This window comes from Passer domesticus, chromosome 10, assembly GCF_036417665.1.
Source record: "Passer domesticus isolate bPasDom1 chromosome 10, bPasDom1.hap1, whole genome shotgun sequence".
Taxonomy (NCBI): Eukaryota; Metazoa; Chordata; class Aves; order Passeriformes; family Passeridae; genus Passer; species Passer domesticus.
Window position 1 is genome coordinate 34477639 of NC_087483.1, and position 17063 is coordinate 34494701.

General features: G+C 40.7%; 1 protein-coding gene and 1 long non-coding RNA gene across 3 annotated transcripts in view; one reads left to right on the plus strand and one right to left on the minus strand.

Annotated features, from left to right (window-relative positions):
* The window catches only part of ESYT3 (extended synaptotagmin 3), a 43830-nt gene extending 30111 nt beyond the window's left edge, over positions 1-13719 (minus strand). Inside the window, exons 1-3 of one of the 2 annotated variants that reach the window (XM_064435115.1) lie at positions 13409-13719; positions 7311-9368; positions 4405-4562 (exon numbers count right to left, since the gene is read on the minus strand). The gene's annotated coding sequence lies outside the window, so the exon portion shown is untranslated. Of the gene's footprint in view, positions 1-4404; positions 4563-7310; positions 13365-13408 lie in introns of those variants that run through there. The other variant, XM_064435116.1, reaches the window with a different exon arrangement.
* On the plus strand, positions 72-4053 carry LOC135309168 (uncharacterized). The gene is made up of 3 exons (XR_010369471.1): positions 72-460; positions 2561-2758; positions 4005-4053. It is a non-coding gene; the product is annotated as an uncharacterized LOC135309168 (long non-coding RNA).
* Positions 13720-17063: the final 3344 nt, after the last annotated feature.

Sequence of the window (17063 nt, forward strand, 5' to 3'; positions counted from 1 at the left end):
CGGCTCCTCCGCCCGCCCGGGCCGGCCCCGCCCCGCCGCGCCGCCCTCCCGGCCGGCCCGGTACCCCCGGGCGCTCCGGACACCAGCGTCACGGCTGGATGTGCGACCGCATGGCGCACACACCACCTGTTGGTTCTGGACACTTCTGATTTCCTGCTTCCTTTGCACTTTCTTCTCGTCCTCTTTTGATTTTGATGGGGATGTTGTGGGAGTTTAGGTTCTGAAATACTGATGATCGTGGAATCATTGAATCACAGATTCATCAAGGTTGGAAGAGAACTTTGAGATCAACAAGAGCAACCATCAATCCAGCACTCTCACCCCTAGACCACAGGGAAAATTTTTTTCTGGCACGTAATCTGAATGTCACCTGCCTCAGCTTGAGGCCATTGTCCTCTACCTTCTCACTGCAGGCACAGTAGAAGAGACTGATCCCCACCTCACCACAGCCTCCTGTCAGGTAATTGTAGAGAGCAATCAGGTCCCCCCTAAATCTCCTCTAGACTCAGTAAGCCCAACTCACTCAGCCACTCCTTGTAATACATGTTTTCTCAAAGACACTCTTTGAGATGCTTTCCACCCTAGAGATATTAATTTTGTATCTTTATACACATGCCTTAACAGACAGGCTGGAATTGTACAGTTCTACACTGTGTTTTCCACTGCAGCTTTCCCTGGCTCAGGCAAATGCCACTCTTTGTTCAGTGGACAAGTCTGGAACATCAGTGAATAATGCCAGCTTTTATTGTGGCCCCTTTTTGATACTGGCTGCACAAAATAACAAATGATGAGCCAGATAAAAACCTCCAGGAAAAAGAAGTTGACCATGACTGGGAGAATGAAGGGAATGGAGAATGAAGTCTCTGCTTTGCTATGGAATTAGTATTTAATTATGGGTCAGTCAATAAATCAAACAACACCACAAGTGATCCTCACTTGTTTGTTAATCATTGCACATGACTGCTCTAGCTAGAAATCAGTTCAGGCATCTGAAAACTCAAATGCCTCACATTAGAGAAACTCATGCATGAGACATCTATGAACAGGTGCTTTTAGAAACAACCCTCCTAATCTTTCCCTCTGTCAAATGAGGATGACTATACTCTTCTTCCTGGGGATTTTGCAAAGATAAATCATTATAAAACACACTTGAGGAAGTACTTCAGTACACAGAGGGCAGTAAATCTCTAGAACTTGCAAGAGACTGCAAAGCAGATGGCATCAATAGGTTCAGAAAGGGATTAGACACATTCTCAAGGAAAGGGTCCATAAATGTATTCCCTAACATCATAGACACAACAGCTGTGGAGGCTGGGGGGAAAGGACTGCAGGAAATGCCTGGGCTCATGCCCTGCCCCTAAACAGCAGCACCACTGGGAGCAAGTGGACCAGTGGGCTGATCCCAGAGGGCATTTCTGTTTGTAAAGCTGCGAAGGAAAGTCCAGAAACTGGCAGAAGCTGAAGTGGTACCTGCTCTCTTGATACCATGTATTAAAAAACACACAGTGGTTAGTCTGCACAATTACATGCATCAGGATACAAATCCACATAAACAAAAACACCTGGTTTTGTCCTGTGACCAAGGACTGAGGCTGACTTGTCGCTTATTTTTCCTCATTGTCATTTAAACACTTGTAAAACATGTTCATTAAGTAATTTCAGCCATGTGAAGCTTCACAAGGATAGACTCAGCCCCATCTTTCAGAAAAACAAAAGCTTCTAAGAAAATGTGGACTCTTTAGTGATTTGAAGACTTGGAAGTTGCTTTTGCTACTAGGAGAAGCTACAAAAGGTAGATTCACTGTTTTCCTCCCTCACATTACTCTTATTGAGTTTGAGATATTTATCTCAAACTCAGAGAGCCATGCAGTTTAGAAGCATCAACAAATGTCAGTTTATTGAGCAGGAAAAACAGTGGGGCTGCAGTGAAATACCTAGCAGCTAATTTAATAAATTAAATTTAATAAAAAAATAAACCCACAGTTTTTGGTTTCTTATTTTTCACTCAGCTGATCACAACAACCCAGGCTAAGGTTTAAGGACAATAAAAGCACTCCCTCTGCACAAATGACTAGAGAACTTCCAGTCCTACAGCACGTCCCACAGCTGCTCTTTAGAGAAGGAGATGCTTCCATGAAAGCAGAACTCCAAATTCCTTCCTCCATTGTCCCCTAAGACTCTGAGCTTGCAAACAGCCACACTTTCTCAGGCACTGCTTCCTCCTTTACTGCCAAGTCCTTACCTTGAGAAGAGAAATATCTTTCTGTAATTAAAGGGGTTTTAGGAACTTTAAACAACTACACAAGTAATATAAAATGTCACTAAACTTTAGGTCACCCTACTTAAAATTTTAAAAGATAAACAAAAGAGTAGAGGTGAAAAATTACTTTTATCACATCAGGTTACACAGAGAGGTGTTCTCAAACCAAATACTGTGCTGATGAGACCAAGATAAATCAACAGCCTTTGAGACCACTGTTAATTCTGTTTATCGTGGATAGTAGTTACCCTTTAAAAAATAACCTTTAAAATACTAATTGGTTTCTCTGATTTTCTGAAGTGCCAGAGGAAATAATGAATCACCAATCAAGAAGACAACTTAAGACTTATCAGCTTCCTCCTGGGGAAAGCATGACCTTGACTGCAGCATGTCACTTCCAAGCACCAGACATCTGAGCCACTTGAAGCCAACCTTATTTCCAGTTACAGGGGAACTCCACAAGCTGTTTCACCTAATATTCACAGGATAGTCACTAAGGTAATGACACAAGGCCATTGTTCTGGCCTGTGGCAATTTTCTCTCCTTATTTAACTTGATTAGGAATCACCACTTGGCTTACTAACACTATGATAAAAGTGTATCTAGTAACTGATTATGACAGATTTTACAGAAACTGCAGAGATTTGAAAATGTATTAGTACTAAATTTGCTGTCTCTCAAGCTGGCCATGGTAACTAAGGCAACCCATTTTAAAGGTGGGGAGTTATGAAAAACTGCCAGTGCTTTTTAACGACAGAACATGCAAAGGAACTAACCTGAGGAATCAACTGAAGCGCATACCAAGCTATCAAAGGGTTTATTGAAGATGACTTTCTAGCTTTCTTGTGGCTTCAGAGTTTGTGACCACTGTGAGATTCCCTCTTTAGTGTTAGAGGTGCAGTATGTCTTTTTTCTGTGCCTCCATAGTAAAATATAAAACAATTACTTAAGGCTAAAACCTTATTCCCTGTGTTAACAGAATGACTTCTGTACTAAGACCTGATTAAAGCTATTGCCCTTTTTGGTACTCTCAGTCACTTCACAAAAAGTGTAAACATTTTCATTTAGCTTCCTCTGGTTTCATACTCTCCATCCATGCACTGTTCACCCCTTCAAACAAAGCCAAATCCAGACCCTGCCTATCATAGGGCAAAGGCTTTGTATCTACTCCTGCTGCCTGTGCCCAAGCAAATCTGGAGTGCAATTCTCCAGGGAAAGCTGGCTGGTTCCATCCAGAAATTAAATATGAGTTAGGCAACTCCAAAGAGTCTGGGTTACATTGTTCAGTCAGGGATATTCTGGCTAGACATTTGTAATCTGGTCATGAAAATAATTATGTACATATGTCCTGTTTTGGGAATTATCACAGTGAAGTGATGTAAAAATGTGTGTAAAAAGTGTGTGTAAAAAATTACAAATCTAGGACTAACTGATATTATATATAAATATGGTCTGGACTGGTAAAGTTACTAGATGTCTGCTCCTGTGAAAAATAATCATAAGCAGAAGACTGCTTTCATTTGGAATATGTGCAAAGCCAGTCTGGAAGTACATGACCCTTACTTTAAGGGATCTGCTCTACTGTGCTCACTCCCCATACTGTGCCTCACGTCTGCCCAGCTGATGGCTCCTAACTGCTTTTGTACAGTGAGCAGTACAGAAGCATTGAAGAGCTGGGACTTTTGGCAAGATAACAAAGCCAGTAACAGCAATTTATTTCACATATCCACTTGTTCTTTTACAGCAGATTCATTAATGCAATGGCTGTGCTAGAGGATGCAGTGTCCACCAAAGGAGGTAAGAGTGTGGTGTGGTGTGGTGTGGTGTGGTCCACAGCCCCTTGCCCAGCCTTGCCCCTCCTACCAGCAAATCCCAAGCTGCCCTGGCACTGGCCAGCAGGGTTAGTGTTGCTATCAATGCTGCTCACCTGCTTTTCACAGCTGCACCCACTGGGGATGAGGCTGGGCCATGCCACTCCCAACCACCACAAAGTGTGCACCTATAGGTTAGTAAAGCACTGAGAAAAGCTGTGCATTGTATATGCACAAACTATTTAACTGCAGAGGTAAGGCACAAGAGTATGAAAGGATACAAGTGCAAGATATGATGGCATAAGAGAGAGGAAAAAAATAAACTTCCCTTACAGTGAGGAAGGCGTTATCCAGTGCTGCTGGAGGTGGCCTGAGTTGGAGCTGTCACTTCCCTGGCTCTGGGTACCACTCAGATTTTCACTCAAGGCACATGAGCACACCTTGGTGTCATCCTGGAGCCAGCACTAGCCATGGGCAGCTGGTGCCACCTGCTGAACATTACAACATTTATAATTTGGATTGAGGAAAAATAAATTCCCACCAGAAAGTCAAATCTTGCTAAAATTAGACTATATTTTACACACAGAAGAATCATAGAGCTGCAATGAGCCTGAGACAATTCAGTTTATTTTTTTAAGTCTCTGCCAAGTACAACTTCTATTATTGTGCTATATATTTCAATTTCAGAAGCAAAGCCTGTTACACCTGTTTGGTTTAAATTTTGCCATTGTTATAACGTTCAATTTTTCTGCTTGAACAACTGTTTCTGCAACAGGATTTGTGAGCACAATATTCAATGTCTTTGGTCTAAAATTAGCACAACACATTTCTTGGGGAATAAAATATTTCATAGATTTTGTTGTCAGGTAGTGAAGAGCAAGCAAGAAAACCCTAGGAAAAGATTGTCTTCCCATCCTTTTAAATCCTTCTTGATTCTGCTGAGTGAAAGAGCTTGCTGATACAGGCTACTGACAGATATTAGGCTATAAAAATTGCCTTTAAAGTGCACAATGAATTTCCAGAATAATCTTATTAATAATCTACAGCTTAGTCTCTATTCTGTACAGTTTAGATCTTGCTATGTTTCAAGTGATTAAAGGACTTGCCTGAGCTCACAGAAACATCTTAAAGGAATTGGAGTGCTCAGCCTTCATGAAACACATTGAAAATGTGTCTTGTTTAGCTGGCACCTTCCACTTGCAGTGCCACAAAACAAAGGTGTTTCTCAATAAACTGGGTCTTATGGCTCTTTACAGCTACTTGAAAGGAGGTTGTAGCAATTTGTCTCTTATAATAAGTGACAAGATGAGAGGAAAGGGTAAGCTGTCCCAGGGGAGCTTTAAATTGTATTTTAGGAAAATTTTCTTCACTGAAAGGGTTCTCAAACACTGGAACAGGCAGCCCAGGGAAGTGGCTGAGTCACCATCCCTGGAGGAGTTTAAAGGATGTGCAGAAGTGGCATTTTGGGACATGCTTATTGGTGGGCTCAGCAGCACTGTGCTACTGATTGGACTTGATGCTCCTAGAGGTCTTTTCCAATCGAAATTATTTTATGATTCTACGCTTTACCTAATAACACTATCCCTCTTCCACTAGTGTTTTTCACACTCAGGCTTTGAAGAAGTAATTGATACATTACCTGCTACTTTCTCTCCTCAGACTGAAAGGAGAGAGGTGAAACCTGACACTTTCTGCTCCTCTGTCTTCTGCAGGATTCAGACGTAACAGCACGTTTAAAGTGCATTGAAAGTTCATATTTGCCAGAGGACTCCATGTCTGTGGTCTGTGCTTGACTCAGCAAGGGACACAGATCACATTCAGACTTACAGAGTGACAACAGGGGCAGGGCATGTGAAACTGTGAAGAATGTTGTCCTCAGTTTTGCCTGCTCAACATCCCTTCCCTGTAATGGATCCTGACACAGGGACATCCTGCCTGCCATCTCCCACTTGGAGAGTGGGCTGCCAAGGACAGCAGAGGCACAGTGTGCAGTGGCACACCAGGCTGGCACAGGGCTGGGAATCCACTCAAAGCCTCTTTCCTTGAGCCAAATTATTGTAGAAGAGCAATGACAGCATCTTGCCTCTCTGTCAGGCTGCACCTCCCAGCTCCTGCTGAGCTTCTGCTTAGTGAATTTAGCCTTTTCAGCTGACTGTACTAAACTGCATGATGTAGTTATAGAGTCCTCCACAGCACTGGGCACAAGTAAAAGAGTATCTTGGACCTCTTTTTAAAAAGAGTTTTTCCCTCTGCACCTGCTCCAGCTCATTGCTGGCAAGTATCAGCCCACATAGCAGACCAGCAGCAAAGGCAATATTCACCCAAAGGTTATTTTAAAAATCCTGGAAAGTTTGAAAAACCTCCCAAAAATTCCTTCTTTTTAGGGAAATCCTGATCCACATCCCAGATACTATCTCTTCAGCAGTGAGCATGCTGAACTACAAGGCCTCTAGGGTCTTGCACAGCTCTTCCTACGGTCTTTTAGTGGCCTCTGCTGGCCAGGACTGAAATCCCAGCATCTGTTTAAGTGTCACCAGTCCCGGATCCAGCTAAGATTTACATAGATATTTTATTGGTGACAGCAGCAGAGACAACATCACCAGGACTGTATTAATCATCAGCAGAAAGTTCTCACTGGAGACCACTGTTCCACTATAGCAGCTTGTTTCAGACTTGAAATATTTATGGAAAAAAAAATCTTGGTGGGTACAAATTAAAATCACTGAAGACAAACTTTGGATGTGACTGCTGCCTTTGCATTTGAAATTGAATCAACTGAGTCAGCTTTATGTGGTGTTGAAGCAATAGGCCAAAAGAAGACAGACTGGGAGTGTGCATGGCTGGGAGTGATCTACTTTTCCAAGAACAGCATTTTTATGGTAAAGGTGTGAACAGAAGTCCTCTCAAAGATATGGAAAATATAATTCTGGTTACTCAGCACTTCAGGAGAGATCTTGGGAGGGAAAAAAAAGAGCATAAAGCATATGTCTGCTGTTTTCTGAACATCAGAAAAATAAGGCCGCTTTCCTGGTGTTCTCCCTTAGTGAAAACTCAGTTTTCCAGCCTCTATTTTACTTTTCTAGAGAGTGTAAATTCTCTGCAGCTAGAAGAATATAAAGTTATGATTATAAAAAGGCATTTTTCTCTTTGTTTGTCTGTGGAAGTTTGGAAGTTTGAAAATCTTTTTACTGAAGGATTTATCTTTGAGAGGTATCATAGCTCCAGGTTCTTTCACCTACCTTCCAATCCATTTCCATTCTCTTACAGGCCAGTCTCTTGACTCCACTACTTGCCTATGGAAAAGCCTGTTGATACAGAAAAGAGGAATGTTAATTGTTTTGTTAAAAATAATGATAATAAAACCCCCTCCTCTTCTGCTCAAGAGAATTCCTAGAAAATTTGGGTTCCATATACTAGAAATAAAACCCAATAAAGTTGTGATTGATTTCAAACTGGAAACACAACTGTAGCACTAATCCTTCTCTCTGTCCAAGTTTTTTTTGCATCTTTTCTTTCTGGAAATTAGCTTAAAAATTAGATTATTAAAACCCTTTTTTCCAGTACTGCATTTGTTTCTAATGTGTTTGTTACTACAAAATCTTTTGTTCAGAGGAGCAGGACAAAGGCCCACTAGACTTAACTATCTCCTTCAAGACTGTTCAGCTTCTCCAGTAGTACTGTGTGATTTTGGTTGGTTTTTTCAATAATGTTTTTTCCTACAGGGAATTCAAGTAAGATCAAAGTGCAGAAAATACATCCACTGGAGGGCAGGCCTGAATCTAGCAGAATGTGTTGGAAAGGCCAAGGAGGAAAGATACCAAAGTTCCATTTTGCTGAGTGAAAGCTGTCATGAATCAGTCGGGACTGGACAGTGAAGAACTAAGTGATGACCTTTTTTCTGAATGGATTCATGACCACTAATTTGTAGCCTATAAAACAGGCTCCAATAAGAGTGTATGTCTAATAAGAAGGGCCCTAGATGAAGCTTCTGACATTGACTAAAATTAAAATAAACCTAACATGACAATTATTAGTTGAAGTCAGCAAATCCCAACAGGACCTATCCCCATGGTGCTGATCAGACAACACCAACTGCAATCAGTGGAGCTGAATTCCAGCCTGACCTTGGCCCACAGGCTCCCTGTGTTTCCCTGGCAGCACAATCCTCCTGCAGGGCTTGTGATCTGAGCTCTCTGGGGTGAAAGGAGTCTCCTGGGGGGTCTTTTCCAGGCTGTGCAGGCAATGCAGAGGCACAGGGGACGTGCACAGGCAGCAGTGGTGTCTGGCTCCACCTCATGCCCACAGCCAGACCAACCCCCAGGCACGCTCAGGAAGGAGCTGCTCTGGGTGGGCACCTGATGCCCACTCTCTGGACTTGCAATCTGTGCACTCTCTGCTGCCAGGTCCCCTACTTCCACGGAGGTGGCCGTGCCTCAGAGTTAATTACATGTGACTGGACCAAGTACTTCATGCAGTACTTGTTTCCAGCAAGGACTCAGTTTGGCTCAGCAGTTTGACATGTTTAATCTTTGACACTCCAGACCTAATTTTTGACTTTAAGTGCTATCAAAATAATAACAAAAGGAAAATGTTTATTTCATGTGGCAGCTGAAGATCCCATCTTTAATGCTGCCTGACTTTATCAACCCTCGATTTTCTTTCAGACAAACTGAAAACTCAGTTTTCTTTTAGCAGTTTTTATGGGAGCACATTAAATGAACTTCCTCCTTTCACCAGTGACTCAGTCCTAGAAAGGCTATTTCACAAACAGTATCTCCATTCCAAAGGAAACAAGCTGTTCCCTCTTACATTACTCAAGTAGCTGCAGACAAACTAAAATACATTAAGTTAAAGGATTTCAAAATGCATTAGAAACATAGCTCAGAGACAGTCAGCCTTATTTCAAGTAGTTTTCTGATGTAATTGCTGCCCTTTAATGAAATCAATCAAGCCAAATATGAAAATCAACTAGAAATTCTCAGGGCCTGGCTGGAGACACTTTACAACCCATGGAGTCTGTAAGTTCACAGACATCTCAGAGTGTTTAATAGTGGTCACATAAAATATTTAGAGTCTATGTTAATCAGAATCAGGATATAAATCAGAACAACTTCAGTCTGAGATTGCTAAAAGCCAGTGAGACATCTGTTCAAGTCAACAGTTGCAGTTTTTACATATATTAGAATCTGTTTCTTGTAATGTGAATTAAAATCTTACCTGGAGATGTGAATAAGGTGATGATATAGGTGCTTTCATTAGGAATAACTATGGATGTGTCTAGAGTTGAGCTGCTGCAGCTAATTTAAGAAAATAAAACACACTAAAGCATTTCTCAAGCAAACAGTTAAATCCCCAAATAAACACTTGAAAGTATGTTATCTTGAAGGCATGGGTCTGAGAAACAGTCAGGCTTTCCACACAGAAGAAAACCAGAAGTATAATCATATTTTCAAACAAAGATAAAAGACGGAGATTTGATTAAAATACTAAATGTCTCCCTGACAGTGTTTAGCATAACACAAGAAAATGCAAAACCAGCATGTTACATGTCAGTCACAGCAAGAAGGTATTTGAAAAAGACTCTTTTGGTGAATATTTGTAAAAGGCAACACTCGTTAAAGCATTCAGAGGTGCCAGTGTTACTAGTGACAAGGAATCTTTCTAGCTGAAGGACAGCCCAAGAAGCTGTCTGAGATTTGACTACATCAAAGGGAAAATCAAAGGACTGGTAATTCCCATATTACATTGAGTGATAAAAGATAAAACATTATTAGGGTCTTCTCTGTGAAACTCCAAGATTGTCCTACTGTTGGCAGTGTAAGAATTTACCTCAGGTATACTACCTGTAAATAGGCTTTGCAAGAGTGTTCCATGCCAAGGAACATTTGTATTCATGACACTGTTTCTGTTACACATTGCAAGTGCAACAAATACTCAAAGAGAACAAGATAAGAGGTAGGCAAATGTTGAAATTACAAAACCAAACAAGAGTCTGGACATATGCAAGACTTTCCAGTACTAAGCTATGTATAAATAACTTTAGGTTGATCTGAGTTCTGCCTGCAGGTTAAAAAAATAACAGCTCATGTAAACAGCTATTTTTGTCTGTGTCATTGTGTCTGGATTTCTTTATTTTCAGAGGCCTGAAATCAGATTGCAAACATCACCTCACATTTGCATATTTTAACAGGGACAGACTTGTATATATTCCCTTGTCTTAATGATAAGAGACTGTCACAAACTCTTGCATGGTCAATCTGTTCAGTCTCATCCAGTAACTTCTGCATAAAGCCAAAAAATCCAATGATCAAACACAGGCACCCTTTTGGTTTTCTTTATGCTCCCTTTTGGTTTTCTTCATGAACATTTTATCAGATTTGGATTATTTTTATTTGATGAAGAGACCCTTTGGGAAAATATTTTTCATGTGGGCCACTCCTGTGGTCTTAATTTTTGCTTCATCCTTTCTACCACTACCTTGTTTTAATTTAGTACATAAACTCCACCTCAGCAGTGACATTCAATCTCCAACTCCTGCAACAGCATTCACTTCAATAATAATCATAAGCACAGCAGTAATTTATTACTTCTTTCCTTAGAGTACAAGAATAGTTTTACTTCTCCCATGTGAGATGTTAGCAGTACACAGCGTAGGGAATTTTGATGTCCCTCAGGGTACTTAAAATTCTGTCACCATGTTTTGCTAAAAAGGACATTTTCACTGTGATGTGCTATATTTATGGGGGAAGCAGATAGGATCATTGTGCTTTCCCACTGTCTCCTCCCTGATAATTTTCCACATCTTTTTGGTTATTTTTAGAGTGATTCATATAAATTAGTAATGTCCCTTTGTCCCTCTGGGAGTCTAGAACACTCCAGAGCAATAAGCACAAACAACCTGTGGGGTCTGAGACACTGAAAGGAGGACTGTCCACAATCAGCAAGCTGCTGTAAAGCCTGAGATTAAAGACTCCTTTGTTTGCATTCTGGCACAGCTCTTACACTCAGATCTATGAAGGTATTTGGATGCTTCATTGCCAGGGGCATCAGAGGGAGACAGGACTTGAATTCTTTGCCATCTGCTCCCCGAGCATATGATGCCATCTTAAACACACAAGATTTAACAGAGAACATTTAGCAGCATTTAACAACAGAACGAAATAAAGGCTTTCCAAGAGAAGCAAGCTATTGTAAGGCCCTTTCTGTGTAATTGCAGCCTAGCAGGATGAAGTGATCTCAGGAACCAAGTTTCAGTCTATCACCTTAAATATAGGACTGTGTCCATGGCAAATGTTTAATGCAGTGAAAACCATCCAAACCCGAAAGGGCTAATGCAAATGGCATTGATGCCAGTGACACAATGCCCTTTGTTTTCAGCCAAGGCACATCAGAACTGAAACTCAGAACTTCTGAAGACATTGCAGTATGTGGCTTTTGCAAAGCTAACTTTCCTTTTAGCTGTCTATTGGTATAAAGTCTTCTAAATAATACATCAGGATAATGTATCCAATAATGACCTAGAAATAGCCACAACGATCAAGATGTGACCAGGAATTTGTGACCAACAGTGTTAGAGTCTCCACAGGAAATGGCAGAAAAGCAGCTTTAATTTTAATAGAGCTCCTGCTGTTTACAGTTTCTTATAGAAGTGTTCTGATAAGTTTCCTTGAGGGCTGCTACTCCCTTACTGCACCTTCTTTGGACCAGAAAGCACCAGAGAATGACAGCCAGTATTCTCAAACAACAATGACAGTAAGAAAGAACCTATATATGTAAATGTGGTTGCTCTTCAGAGGCTCATTTATTTCCATAAAAAATGGGATCTAGTCCTAAACCACTCCTTGGCTGAAGCTTCATCTTGATTGATACTAGAGGAGAAATACCTGTTTTAGGACATCAGCAGTAACAATGTTGTTATAAATAAATGGTTTGCAGATGATTAAGCAATACATCTTTTAATATAAATTAAATCAAGGTTCTAGCTTTCACAACTTCAGGAAAGGCTTTAAAACATACTTGGAGCGGAACCCAGAACCCGCAGCTCAGAAACTAGAAGTAAAAGAGAAAGAAGTACAGACTGGTTAAATATAATTCCAGCATTCTGGATATCTGTCTTGGGCTTTAAATGTCTGTGTTTGGCATTACTGAGCACATTGGCTAAGATCTGGGCAGCAGTTTTGCCTTTTGACACTCATTCCTAGAGCTGAAATCATGTGAACCGCTTCTTGCCTCATTTTCTAAATGTGAACTACACCAACACACAGAAAATCTGTGTGTTCTCCAGAGGGTTGGATCAGTTTGCATTCAGTTGAAGCTTCATGGTGATACCTAGGGGTGCTTTCAGACCTCCTCTCTTTTTTCCTGCTGGTTAATCAAGTAATCAGGATCACTCATTATGTATCTTATCAGCCACTGTTAACTTTTAATTCTGAAGAATCAGAGCTGCACTCCAAAATGCAGGAGTCTTCAAACATGTCTCTTCTAAGCTGAGAGGTCTGACTGCAGCAAAAAAAGCTGTTTATGCTTTTTTCAGCCAAGGATGATTTAAATGTGAGCACCATGAACCTTCTTGGATGCTGGACACTGATGTTCATGACCAGTCTGCACTGAAGCCTGTCTTTGTTACTACCAGGATTGGAACTGTTCAGGTAGCTTGGATCACTCCTCTCAGCAAGTGTGTGAGTATCAGTACCATGAATAGAAGCTCACACCTCTATATTACCTGATTTTAGCAAGGCAAGAATGTGACTATACTAATTTGAGTGATAGTAAAACGATTGATGATGCATTGGGAACAGCACTGAAATTGCCCTGGTTCCATAAACCACTATTTCCAGTGGCACAGATTAAAAGGGAAGGCTACAGACAGGAAAACCTTGCTGGATTAGGACCTCAGCACTATGAGGCAGGTTTGAAAGACAACTCCTAAGTAGGATTTTCAGCATCTTCCAGGAGGAAGGATGCACAGAGGAAGGGTTCATCCAGGCAGCTGGACAGGTGCTTGCAGAAGGGATAAATGAATGACCAAGGTGGATTTTGCTGTCATAGCAGACACAGCTGCTTTGTTCCCTTTCAGCTGCTCTACAGTGTTACTAAGCAGCTACTGCAAATTCTGCTGTGCTCCAGCAGGGGATGGGAAAACTCCTCACATTGACAAAGAGGGGTTGTTAGCAGGAATATACAGAAATCTGAGATTCTCAGGTCTGTATCCTACACAAGGAATCAGAAGATTTTCAGTCACTAGCTCTGCTGGTGGACATAGTTCAGCAACACTTTGCAGCATTCTGACTTTCCTGTACCACTATGGAAAACAACTATCTGTGATTGCTGACAGTACCTGCACAGGGACATCTGTTCCTGCTGTGTCACCAGAAGTAGGAAGGAGGCTGAAATGTGATGCTGCCTGCAGGGAAAGGTACTTCAGAGGCAGGGAAGCAAAAAGAGAATTGTTTGAAAGCGATTCTCTCTTGATACTTGATGTCCATTTTCAGGATAACATACAGAGAAGTAATCATGCAAATCCAAACTCAAGGGAAATAAGCCTTGGTTTCTTCATCTGGTGCTCTGAAATTCAGCCAGTAACACATGCAGCCAAAATCCCTGAGGTGACAGAGTGCATTGTTGTTTTGTAGGCAATGCATATTGGATTACTGGAGACTCCACACTGTGAAATTATTATAAACCAGTAATTAGCTGGTGATGGTGATAATTTGGTTCAGAATTCTGAAGCCAAATAAAATGAACTGATTAAAAATAATGCACTGTTAACTCGGTCTCTTGTGCAATTAAAAACTCATAGAAACTGACGGAAGTATTTAGAAACATAAGGGAAAACTGTAACCATTTAAAAATGTGCTCAGCTAAAAATAGGTTTGGGTCCTGAACTGGAAATTTTAATTCTTTAAAAGGCAGAAGGACATGTTATTGCTCTTCACCTTGGAGAGCTCTCACTCACTTAAACACAGTTTAACCTTTGGATGGTAAAACATGAACATGCTGGAATTAAACCATGCCTGGCACAAGTGAGAAACTCATCAGAAGATGTTTTCTGATGTACCAGTGCTTTGGAAAAATACTTCCTGCAGGTGCTTTGAAATCACCTGGAGTTTTTCAGGAGCAGCTTGATTTAATTTTCAAATCCCTGCTGTGGTCATACAGATATAATCTGGTAGGTCCCTCACGACCAATTACCTTCTGCAGGTGTTAAGTGGTAAAGATAGCCCTGTCAGATGTGCCTGGCTTCTTTTTTGGCCAAATTCAGCTTTCTTGCAGGATACAGAGGAACACAGCCAATGAATGGCTCAGTACAGCAACATTTATGGGAGACTTCTGACCAATTCCAGCTTTGGAGAAATGATACATTATTTGAGAGGTCCATAAAAATGAAGACTCAAGACGATTTTGACCAAATCCTTCAGTCTGTGGGAGTGGTATGAATGGAACTGCATTCCCGGGAATGATAGGAGGTCCTTCTGAGCAACTCAAGAGACCCTGCTACTGACAATATCCCAAACCACAAGGCCCAGAGAAGGATTGTGTGACTGTAGCACTGTACTCCTGATGGTTCTCCAGGCCCCACACCAACCAGCTACCACCGACCACACCCTGGCAGCAGACACACCCTGGCAGCTGGAGGATGCCAAGGAGGTTGCTCAGGCTGGAAGAGCTGATTCCATACCAGACCAAACAGTTGCAGACACTGGTCACTGCTTAGATTCCTCTCTAAAGGCTTTTTATGTTTCAGGAAAAAAATCCCAAACCAACAAAAATATTTTGAGAAGGCTGTTTTATCAAGCTGCATTTGCTTGAAGAAAAGGATTTATTCCAAGCAAGTAGTGCTGGTACCCATTGCACACACAGACTAACAACAGGAGAAGAAGAAAAACACCAAATTTTAAACCAATACTGCCTTAAAATAACTTCTATACAAAGCCTAGGTACATCAGTGAGAGCTGTGATTTTCAAAGATCATAGAAGCCCTCACATGGGCTGTTTGGTGTCTCTAAAGGAACCATAAGAATTATGCACTCACAGATTACAGAGCAGCACTTTACAATTACATTTGCAGAGAAATTTACCCACAGTTGTACACAGAGAAGTCCTTATTCTCTACCTTTATCCAGCCTCCTAAGGAAATGACCCTACTTGCATATCATCCAATAAATTATAAACCTGCCTGCTGTTTTCAACTAAATGGAAAGAGCAGGAGAGGGCTCAGCAAGAGCTAAAAGTCTCCATGGTTAAACAGCTGGAGAGATGCATTTGAGGTGCATCCATAAGGCACAGGATGCAATGTGAGCACAGACAGAAGAAAACCTGTGCAGAAAAAAGACCAGATGACAAAAAAACCTTCAACTGGACCTCAGAATAACTGAACCTTGCATTACAAATTCAAAGGTAACAGAGTTTCTTTAGTTTATGAAATATGCTTATGAGCTGAGAATATAATTTCACCCATTTCTTTACATCAGACACGTTGCTGTTTTTCTCCCAGCCTTCTAATAAAATATAATTAATTTACATTTTAAAGACCTTGATGGGTTGTCTCATCATGGAACAGTAAGTGAGATTAATAATCCTGTTACTGAGCACTTAAATTCATGGATCATTTCCACAGTAACATTTTCTTAATTTTTAAAACATACCTTTTATTTGATTTAGAGGTTAGTGCTAATTTATGTAATAAGAGGGAGAAAAGCTGAAGAGTGAGTCAGTGTTTATTAACCTTGCTAATAGGACAGGCTTTTTCAGGCAAAATGGATATATCTTAATTAGTGAAACGGTTGCATTGTCATTTAGCCAATTAATCCTTTCCAAACAAGGGAAGCAGTAGCAATTTTACTTGCAGTGAATGGAAATAAACTTCTCTGCACATTCTGCACATCAATTTACACATTTTAACTTTCCCAAATGCAGCCCTTAGATAAGGCACATTTTCCATTATATCACTCCTTTTTCTTCCAATTAATTTTCTGTAACATCTCAGTCCTTTTCATCAAACACTGAACACAGAACTATGAAAAGCCACCAACTGCAGGTTATAATTCTTAAGGTTTATGTCCCATTTCTGGAAGTGTTCAGTAGTCAACCAGGGGTTGACTTAAGTGGTCTCATGAAAAGCTAAGACTTCAGATAATTTAGCCAAACTTCATGGTTTTAGACACAGCTGGACTGGCTCTGATGGTTTATCACCTGCATATCCTGGAGAAATACAAAGCACAGACATCTGCACATTACTATCAGTCCCTTTGAATTTTAGGAAGATTTTAGTGCAAGGTAATGGATTTTCTTACCTTCTCTGCACACTGAAACATGGCCCCTAAAAACCTTAAAACATAGAAAGGAGGATGACTTCTACAGAAAGGGAGTTCATTCGTTTGAAGACTTCTGTCTACCGACACATGATTAATTTCCATTGGGATGACCAGGAAACTGTTCTGGAGAAGGGAGGCAGGGTGAGAAAAAAAATCTCTTACCGCTGTAAGAAAAAGAGATTAACTTTGTTTAATCACTATTGTTTCTGGACACTTATTCCATCTTTACTAGACTAGATATTTAGCTGATAGATAACAGCTCCAAAGAATTATCTATGTTTGACTTACTTAAGCAGTGAATTATGAACTGTGAATGCTTTCACTGTAAACTCTGATAATGTTTTTGGTCATGTTAAAAGACATAATCAACTCTTAGCTCATCTCTTAAAAGATCAACTGCTTCCCTCAGGACTCCTAGAAGAAAAAAAAACAATGTGTACAAGTTCAGGCAGTTGTTTGTAGTTAGAGAAATCTGCAGATATCCAGACCTGCATTCTGAACAATCCCTTGTCAATTAGACAGTTAGCAGAAACTTAACAGCTTTTTATTTCTTTGAAATGAGCAGAGATAGTTTGTAGCTAGTATAATACAGGCTATTCTACAGCTTTTTCACCCTGCTTTCCCATTTTCTATCTCCCTGAGCTTTTTACAAGATGTCTACACTGATCACTCTCTGAA